Below are 10,128 nucleotides of genomic sequence, written 5' to 3' on the forward strand. Positions count from 1 at the left end.
AATTAGATTGATACACGCACCCTCCATTCTCAATGGGTAGGTTTAGTTGTGGAAAACATTCACCAAACTAATAATTAGACACTTCTTTCTCCAAACTAGATTAACTGATTGGAGCTTAATTACTTTTAAATACATTGTTATGTCATTAGCTAGGCACGCTGACACTCACTAATAGCTACTAGTAGCTAATTGTGTGATAGTTTGATGTGATGGATTGGAGTAGTGATCTTCATCGGCCATGCGTTTTCCTAAGTCAAAAGTCAGAGTTATTTAGATATTTAACAAGGTCAACTGGCATGATTTTGGAGATTGACTATGGGCGTGGACTTCAGGAGCAATTCGGACGGTTCAGATTCAATGGGTTTTGACTTTGATTATTTTCTGTGTTTACTTGTTTCTTTCAAGTTGGCTAACTACTTAATTCGTGCTCTATTTGTTTACATGTGAACGCTTTGCACTAAGCTAATCTGTGAAAGGCCTTTCTTACACGTATATCACAAAAAGTTAGGTGCGATCGTCTACGTATTTTTTTTTAAATATTATATAATAGAAGTGGGTTAGTGGATCAAGTCTCTAAGGGTCAGTTATAATTATTTAGTTCAAATTCGTCTTTTGTGATAATCGAGTCTAAGACTTCTTACTATAAATGAAAAGAAGTGTCGTTAGTCCGTACTACTGAGTAGCGATCGTCTACGTATTATTCACCCACATGGAGATTGTTAATCTGCTATATTAGCATGTGAGCGTTGAATCTTAAAAACTAATTGCCAATACAAGAGAGTTGCATGTCCAAAATTATACAAAATATTAGACATACATAGAATTTACTTTCTTAATGTGAGATTCATTCTCTCAACAGTACCTCATTCTCTCGATAAATACCCTCCTTCTACATTTCTATTTTTTGTAAATTTTAATTACATTATTCATCAAGAAAAAAATTACAAAGAAAATTAAATTCAGAAATCTTTCCATTTCCCTTGCCTTCATCCCCTCCCTCTTGTTCAACCATGACCAACTATCCACGGCCAAATGCCTCAATGATGCCGTATCAGTTTTTTTCTTTCCTATTGAGGATGACAGATACTTTTTACAGAATGTCAACGGTAGTGGCTTCTCCTCTATTTGTCGCCAAGATAATGGAGTCATCACATAATTAAATTACCTCTCGATCGAGACAGATGTGCAATGGTAGGAGGATCCTTGTTATTTCATTCAGCATGAACTCAAAACTAATACTTTACTAATGATTGTAACCCTAAACCCTAATATTGTATTAATGATTGTACACGCATATTATACGAGCAAATACAAAATATCAAACATGCCACATCTTTTACCGTCACACACCCAATAAGTTTTAGAAATGATTAATTGGGGGACTCAATAGGCAAGGGACTAAAATAGTGATAAATGTATGTGTGTGTAATTATGTTGTTCGTTTTTATATTTTGTTTTCTGCTTACTCAGCCACTAGAGAGACCAACTAAGACTTCCACTTTGTTCATCTACACTCTACAACCTGTATAATATTAGCCGAAAGACTGTAGGCCGACTTTCTAAAAGTTTGCTCTCCAAAGGACAAGGGCTCCATGGATATGTATAAAAATATACAAGATATTTTTTTAAATATAGCAACTAAAAATAATTCAATCAGATCATTAAAAAAAAATGAGAGGCAGCTATGGACCTTACGCCATATATAGTTTCTTAGTCAAGTAAGATATACAAATGGCTTAATTAGTGGAAAATAATACTATTAAGTGGTTTGTTATCACGATCATAAGTTGGTTGATTAAGTTTTAAACATGTGGTATTCAGCAAATGTGCAAGTATCCTTTTCTTAAACTTGTCCAAGTTCTTGTCACCTTCACCAACCTTCCCTAATCTCACCATTCATTTCCCGCATCTGTTTTTTTTACTCTTCGTTTTTCTTTTTTTAATTATTATTATTATTATTTGCATTTGCATTTGCATTTTTGCAATGTTACGTAAGCGATGCTAGGGCAAGGTTTTCCCTTACATTATTGTTAGGGTTTACTTCTATGCCTTATACGACCATCTCTCTTTTTTGTCGACTTTGTTTGAATTTTGTGGGTTGAAATTTTTAGTTGAATATATTCAGTATACATTCAATAAGACGATGATAATGAATTAATAATATGACTAGTGGCTGATGCCTTGTCGCCCAAATGAGTCTTCCCGCAACTGGTGGGGTTGACATGGATCTTGACCTTCTTTGATGAAACATTCCCTAAGTCATGATTGGTCACCCCATCTATATTCTGACCTTGTTATAATCCTACAATATTTGAGGACTAGGGTGGAAAGTTGAATGCTGATTTATATCTTGTCCTCTTATGCTTTTATTTCAAAACCATTCTATTATTTTTGTTGTCAATCTGGCTGCGATTGATGTTTTCTATGAAAATTTCTTAGTCTCTTGACAACTTAAAGTGAATACTAGAAAGTGATGACATGCATCTCACTTAAGAAAAAAAAAAACAACTTTTTTTCTTCTACAAATTAATTATGTTATCGTGAATCGAATTTCTCCTATAGTCTATTGAATATTAAATCAAAAATTACTTTCAATAATATCACTTTAATAACACATGTTTTGTCATATATAACTTACCAACTATTACTATGATACTTTATTATGTTTTATGAAACTCTTTTTTTTGAACAAATCATATTATCTACATCAAGAGAGAGGGGTAGACTTAGCCTCACAATGGGCTAACAATAATGTGGTTCAAATTCACCTTTGGTGAGTAATACCTCTAACTTATAAGTGAATAGAAATATCACTAGACCTTAGTACTAAGTGACCTATGAAACCAAATTATAGTTCGAAGTATCAAATATTTCATGGAAAGGCTATAAGGGTTATCCTAGTAGTGAGGGTGCGCACGGCGATAAGTAGGAGTCGGCTAGGTCTCGAGTTTGAGACCCTCTAGTGTAAAAAAAAGGTATTAAGATATAGGTCCAAAAATTTGACTTACTATTGAAATTAGTCCAATTTTTTTAAATTTCTGATTTAGGTCCACTTTACTCTTTTTTTTAAACCTATTTTTCCCTTTGTTTTCAAATTTTGAATGTTTAAACATCTCCGATCTACTAATTAAATATCTAGACAAACGCAATCTTTACTTTTAATAAAGTATAATATTTTTGCCATTGATCCATTTGCCGAAATATACAACCTAACTAAAAAATATAAATACACGAACGTATATATACCTATAAGCAAGATATCAAAAAAATTATGATAAAACAGATAATATGAAATCTATCAAATCAGTAGGTAGATAAACCAACTGAAAGGTAGAAATACATAATTTACGTACCTATAAGCAAGACAAATTCCCATGTAATATAGGAAAACAAAGTAAAGGAAAACTAACTAAAATTCCTCATAAACTTTAGTTTTTAAGGAAAATGACAAAATAAAGGTGTAAGTGAATAATATCAGGAGTGACTTTTTAGGCAAAAAATGTCTTGAATGTTAAAAGTGAACAGTATCATGACTGTTTCGTTAAAATTCCCAGAGTTAGATAGGAAGTAATTTGATTACAACAATTATCCTAACATTATTGGAATTATATTCTTTAAACCTCAAATAGTCAAAACTTATAACAAGTCTTAATCTTAAAAGAACAATGTTTGGCTACTCAAGGATGAGTAGGAATTTCTACTCAAAACTATTCATGTTTGAATCACGGAACTTTGTGCTTATGATCAAAATCATTCAATCACTGTGTAAAGATCATCTCTGCCAAAAAAAAAATAAAAGAATTAAAACTAAGGTCGTTTAGTCAAATATTATATATAGCAAATACATAGATGGTTCGTAATGCTTTTACCAATTATGTGCATCTGTTTTATATAGTTCAATGACTAAACGGCTTCAGAGCTAGTTTGGTATTGTTGTGCTTTTTAAAAAAAAAATTGATTCTGCTGTGTTGTGAGAATAAACAGCTGTAAACTAAAGTTCTTGAATATTTGGTAAACATTTTTTTTGTTGTTGTGCTTTTAACAAAAATAACAGTGTCTGAGTGTTTAGTTAACTTTTATATAAATTATTGTGGATATGTTAAATAACTAAAAAGGATATGATATTTAATGTAATATAATAGTTGTTAAAGAGAATAATGTAAGGACAATGATTGTAATTTTATAAAATACGTAGGGGTATACTTATCATTCGAAAATTTCATTAAATGCGCATTGATTACCATGCTTTGAAAAAAAAAATATTTTTTTTTAGAAGCATGATAGACCATGCTTCTGGTTTTCTACTGTCATTGACAACATATATATATATATATATATATATTTTTTTTTTTTTTTGTTTTACCAAACACATTTGATGTTTCAGATTTGTTAATAAACTTTTTTTTTTTTTTTTTAAGCACAACAATCCCAAACCAGCCCTTAGTTTAATTGGTTTTTTCCAAAGGGGATCTTTATAGAGTAGTTTATGATATGAACAGTTCGGATCATAAACACGAAATTTTATGAATCAACAACTAACAATTTTGATTAGGAACTCCTACTCATTCTTTATGTTACATCCCACATCGCACAGGGGTGTGGATCATGAAAGCCTTATATGTATATTCTCATCTTTACCTGGCACGAGGCATTTTGGGTGCTCACTGGCTTCGGGTTCCATGGGAACTCCGAAGTTAAGTGAGTAGCGTGCGAGAGCAATTCCAAGATGGATGACCTACTAGGAAGTTCTCGTGTAAATTCCCAGAAACAAAACCGTGAGGGCGTGGTCAGGGCCCAAAGCGGACAATATCGTGCTACGGTGGAGTCGAGCCCGGGATGTGATGGGGGCCCACGCCAAGATGTGACAATTTGGTATCAGAGCCAAACCCTGGTCGTGGTGTGCCGACGAGGACATCGGGCCCCTAAGGAGGGTGGATTGTTACATTCTACATCGCCCACGGGTGTGGATCCTGTAAGCCATATATGTATATTCCTATCTCTACCTATCATGAGATCTTTTGAGAACTCATTGGCTTCGGGTTCCATGGGAACTCTGAAGTTAAACGAGTAGCGCTCGAGAGCACTCCCATGATAGGTGACCCACTGGGAAGTTCTCGTGTGAGTTCCCATAAATAAAACTGGGATGTGATACTTTAAGTAGCCAAGTCTTATTCATCTTAAAATGAAGGGATAATACTGATCACTTACAAGTTACAAGTGATTTAGGGGTAAATTGGGTATGAAAATGAAAGAAAGCTGGCACGAAATATAATTGGATTTATCTCAAAAGTAGCTCACAAAATTGAATTTATATCAAGTTTTTTCAAAAAAAAAAAAAAAAAAAAAAAAAAAAAAAAAAAAAACTGACTGATAAAGTCTGTGTTAATATAAAGTAATGAATATTGGGAAGAACACCGCCTACATATATGCTTAATTAAGGAGTCGTAATTCTCAATCGCCACACCATTTTTTAACCGAATTAGGTGATGAGTTCCTAATCCAGACAGCAAGTGCACACAGCATGACTTCAGATTGGCGTCACTGAAATTATATAGGATATTTTATTTCCTTCATAGGACCGTAATGGGGATTTCGAAAGCGGTGAGTGTAACTGTGTAGGAGCTTTCGGATATATTTTTAAAGGTTAATTTCATGATGAATATATGAAGTAAAGGTCTTCTGTATGTGGACCTACTTATTTGCAAACCCTTTCTTCAGTTGTCATGATTGACACTTACGAAAGACAAGAAATTTTTCAATGTACTGAGAATATTATTTGGCACATCAAATGTATTTATACAATTGGTTGAATTTTTTTTTTCTTTCAATTTCTAACCATGATATTATTATATTTGATGTACCAAACCGTATTTTCAATACACTGACCTCAATTTCTTGTCGTTTACAAATTTCCAACAAAATCACATGACCATTATCTCGACTTCAACCTTTGTTTGCTAAGCCTCAAGAGAACATTGCGTATTACAATTATGTAGCATTTGTATTTCTGATCTTCAAATATGTGTCCTTGGACCCAACCCTTATCGATCCATAGTGGCTGATGAAGAAGGTTCCAAAATCAATTAATTGGCAACGCTGAGTCCTTACAAGGTTTTCAAATATTCCAATGTGCTCTCGTCAATCACTAAGGCCTACCGTCAAGCCGACGGAGTTGCCCATAGACTAGCTCATTTTGGTCTATCAACTAATCATGTTTGTAATTGGGTTGAATCCCCACCGGATTTAATCCTTGATTTACCCTTTATATGCTCTGATTTTTAAATCTAACAGGTAGAGAATAGAGTGAAGTAGAGCACGTGTGATCATTCACACGTTAGTAGACCTGCTCTGATTCTATAACGAAAGAACTTGCTGAAACCACCTTTTTTCTAAGAGTCAAATACGGATAACTAATCTACCTTTAGATAATTTCAAATTGGTTTATCCTTTAAAAAATTACAAATAACTACCTAATATTTGAAGTTGAACATTCGTTAGGTCACTAGCATCAAGTGATGAAGTCAATAGTGTTAACTAATGACATGAACAACTATTGAACCTGCTTTCGCTTGTAAGTGAGAGAATAAGGTTTGATTCTTGCCAAAAATGAATTTGAACCACATTATTGCTAGCCCATTGTGAGGCTTTGCCCACTTCCGCACTCCCTTTGTGTTAATAATATCGTTTGTTAAAAAAAAAAAATCCCATGAATTAAATAAAGAAAAAATCCCATAAATTAAATGTCAAACTCATCCTTAAACAAAATAAATCCAAACAGAGGATCTGAATCTCCATTTTAGTAGAGTTTAACACATTGGGTTTGGTTTTTAAAATTGGGTTAAACAAGAAAGTCATTTTGGGCTTTCCACAAAACGAAATAGATTTGGGCTGAAACTAAATCCAAATATATTTAGTGGAGTGGTGAAACAATTTTTTAACACTAAGAAGAAAAATACCACTAAAGAAAGAGTTAGTTGCTATTTTTTAATTAATCAATTGTAGTAATTGGCTATGGCATTTATATTAAGTCATATATGCAAGAAACAAACCAATAAAACTATTAAGTGTAAATTCATAGAAAGTGGGCTTTTATCACAGTGGTGGAAAGGTGTTGAGCCATTGCATGACAACATGGGTTTAAATCCTGTCGGTGGCTAATCTAACATCTAGTCTAACAAAATCTATCGTTTGAAAAAAAAATCAGCTTAAATCAACAGATTTCATCAATATTTCCTACAAATCGGTTAAATATTTGAAAAACTCTTATACTTGGTCTAAATCAGCGTTTGACATTCCCTGATGTATCATTTTAAATTTCCATCATTTCCATCGAAAGCAATAAATATCGATATATTCATCAATGTTTTAAAAAATTTGCATATCAATATTTCTATTGATACCAATACTTTAAACACAAACCTAAGCATATTACCTTATCCTCCTTCAGTACTTGGGCTAACCGCTCACTCTCCAAAGCCTCCAAAGTGTTATCCTTATGTGGCTTATGGACCATTTGGTTCATGTTAAGCTTAAGTCCAAGTCCAGTAAGCCCTCTGCTCTCATGTCGTAAGAAGAATTAACACAAAGTTCCAGTCTTTCAGATTTTTCAGAAATGGACCTGCTCTGCAACGTATACTCTAATCCCTCGGACAACGAAGAAGAAGAAGAAGAAGAAAAAGCAGAAGGAATTAAGCAAATCATCACACCCCCGAATCCGAATCGACTCAAATCCGATAACCCATTTGCACATACCAAATTTCACCATCCTCTGCCGGAGTCAACCCAGTTTCCGACCCTCCAAGCAGAAGCTCTGGTTCCTGGTCGATACATATCCAAGAGGGAGAGGGCGTTATTGGCTTCCCAACCTACTGTCCCCGACCCGCAGCCGAACCCGAATGCTCATGTCACGACCTTGCCTGCTACTTTGTTACTTTCATTTGGAAATATCTGTGAATTATTATTATTATTGTGTATTTAATTTTATAGAAACATAGACTGTTTATTTGGAGAAGAACTCGCTAAAACGTGTTCATTGCCACAGTGACATCCCGGCATTATTGGAACATAATGTCATGGTCCTGCTAAACCTTTTATCTAAGTTGTTCTCGTCGATTTGTAAGAAAAGGAAATGCTCGTGACAAGTTCACTGAAGTTGACAATGCCACTCATATATGCATGTTGTAGTAGGCAGCTTTTGGGAGTATTTCGGATTCAGACGTTCCTCGAGATGTGATGTTGTGGTTGAGAAACAAAGCGAAAAGGGGTCGATCGCAGCTCGGCCAATTGCCCCAAAGAATGTCTGTAGCTCTAAATAAGGCTACCAAAGCTGTCAATGCTGTACATTGGTCACCATCCCATGGTGAGCCCTACTTGTTCATGAACCCTTGAATTAGCACTTACCCCTTTGGATTCGTAGCCTCGTGACACTAAAGATTGTTTCTTGAATGTTGTTTTAATGTAAAATTTGATTTTAACAAAGGGTGCTTGCCAATTTTTTAAGTTGAAGAATCGAGCAATAGTACACTATTTATATGCCAAATATATTTGTTCACTTTTCTTATTGATCCGTTCATTGGAGTTAGTCAACAGCTCATCTTCTTGCCTCTGCTTCAATGGATCATACAATCTGCATATGGAATGTGTGAAGCAGTGATCAGAAGGTAGCCCGTGTGTTTAATTTTCATAATGCTGTGGTCAAAGATGTGAAATGGTCACTGCAAGGGTTGTCTGTTCTTTCTTGTGTATATGACTCCTCATCAAGGCTAGTAGATATTGAAAAGGGGCTAGAGATTCAGGTTTTTAAGGAGGATCAAGTTGTCAGTGTCATTAGATTCCGACAATTCCACTCAGTGAAAATTCTATTGTTTTTTGGGATGTTTCGCGACAAGTTCCACTATCTAAGCAGGTAAGAGACTTCGACCTGGTTTGATACTGAGGTGATTATGAAAAAAGCTGGTATCAAAAAAAGCTGGGAGCTGTTTTTGTGTTTGGTAAACATTCAGCTTCAGCTTTTTTTTCACAGTTTTGGATGAAAAAAAGCCAAAAACAAGAAGCTGCAAAACCCAGCTTTGAAAAACTGGTTTTTTTTCACATCTGTTTTACATAAAAGTTTACCAAACACTATAATACTGCTTTTTTTTTTTCAAAAGCACTTTTACAAAAAAGTTTACCAAACACTCTGCTACTTTATTTCACAGCTGTTTATTCTCACAGCACAGCAGAAGTAGCTTTTTTTCAAAGCACAGCAATACCAAACCAACCCTTCATCCAGTCTTGCTTCAATGTGTGTTGCAAATGCGGTGTTCAATTATTTATCAAAATATGGTTACCGAGCTGAACTTGGATATAATGTAATTCTTCATCATCCCGTAAGAACTTACATTCATCCCTGTAAGCTTGTTCTACGGTCTTTTTGGATTTTTCTCTTTTATTTGAGCTTTCTAGATTTCGTATTATGTTGTCATCTAGTCTTCTAGTTAATGTTTATGCGACGTGGACTATATTGATTTAATCTATTTAGCATGCATGGTAAGTAAGATGTAGATATAACACAAGGCCATTTGTAATCATCTTCTTAATGATGGAAGACATGCGATACTAAAGATGATGACAACGTTGGCTAAAATATGTGACACAATTCATGTTAAGAAGGAAGTTCCACAACGCCATGTAATCTGTTTTGCTGTCATATATGTGACACAGTTGTAGAAAAATCTCCTAAGTTAGGATCTCTTACTGCTTTGTACTCGTTCCTTTGGAGGTTGATAGTTCTCATTTGACAGCAAAACAAAACTGTAATTGTTTGACAACGTATATTTCGACATCTCTAGAATACATCAGTTGTATGTTTACATGCTTGGAACGGTAAGGGAGTGAATGAGAGTTGGAACTCCACTACTATACTATAGTTACTAGAGTATGACAAGTTCTTCCACCAATTGTTCCTACTGTAGTACCAAAATTGCCCAACTATTTTCTCAGAATTCTAGAATCACTTAGTATGTGTACAAAGAATAAAGTTTATACGAGTGTGAAAAATGCATTATTTGGTACCTCTTCTGAAAAGAAAAACTGTCTATATTTTCCTGAGAAAGTAAAAATTAGTTTTTAGGAGAGATGCAATATTAT

The sequence above is a fragment of the Pyrus communis genome, chromosome 8 (assembly GCF_963583255.1).
Source record: "Pyrus communis chromosome 8, drPyrComm1.1, whole genome shotgun sequence".
Taxonomy (NCBI): domain Eukaryota; kingdom Viridiplantae; phylum Streptophyta; class Magnoliopsida; order Rosales; family Rosaceae; genus Pyrus; species Pyrus communis.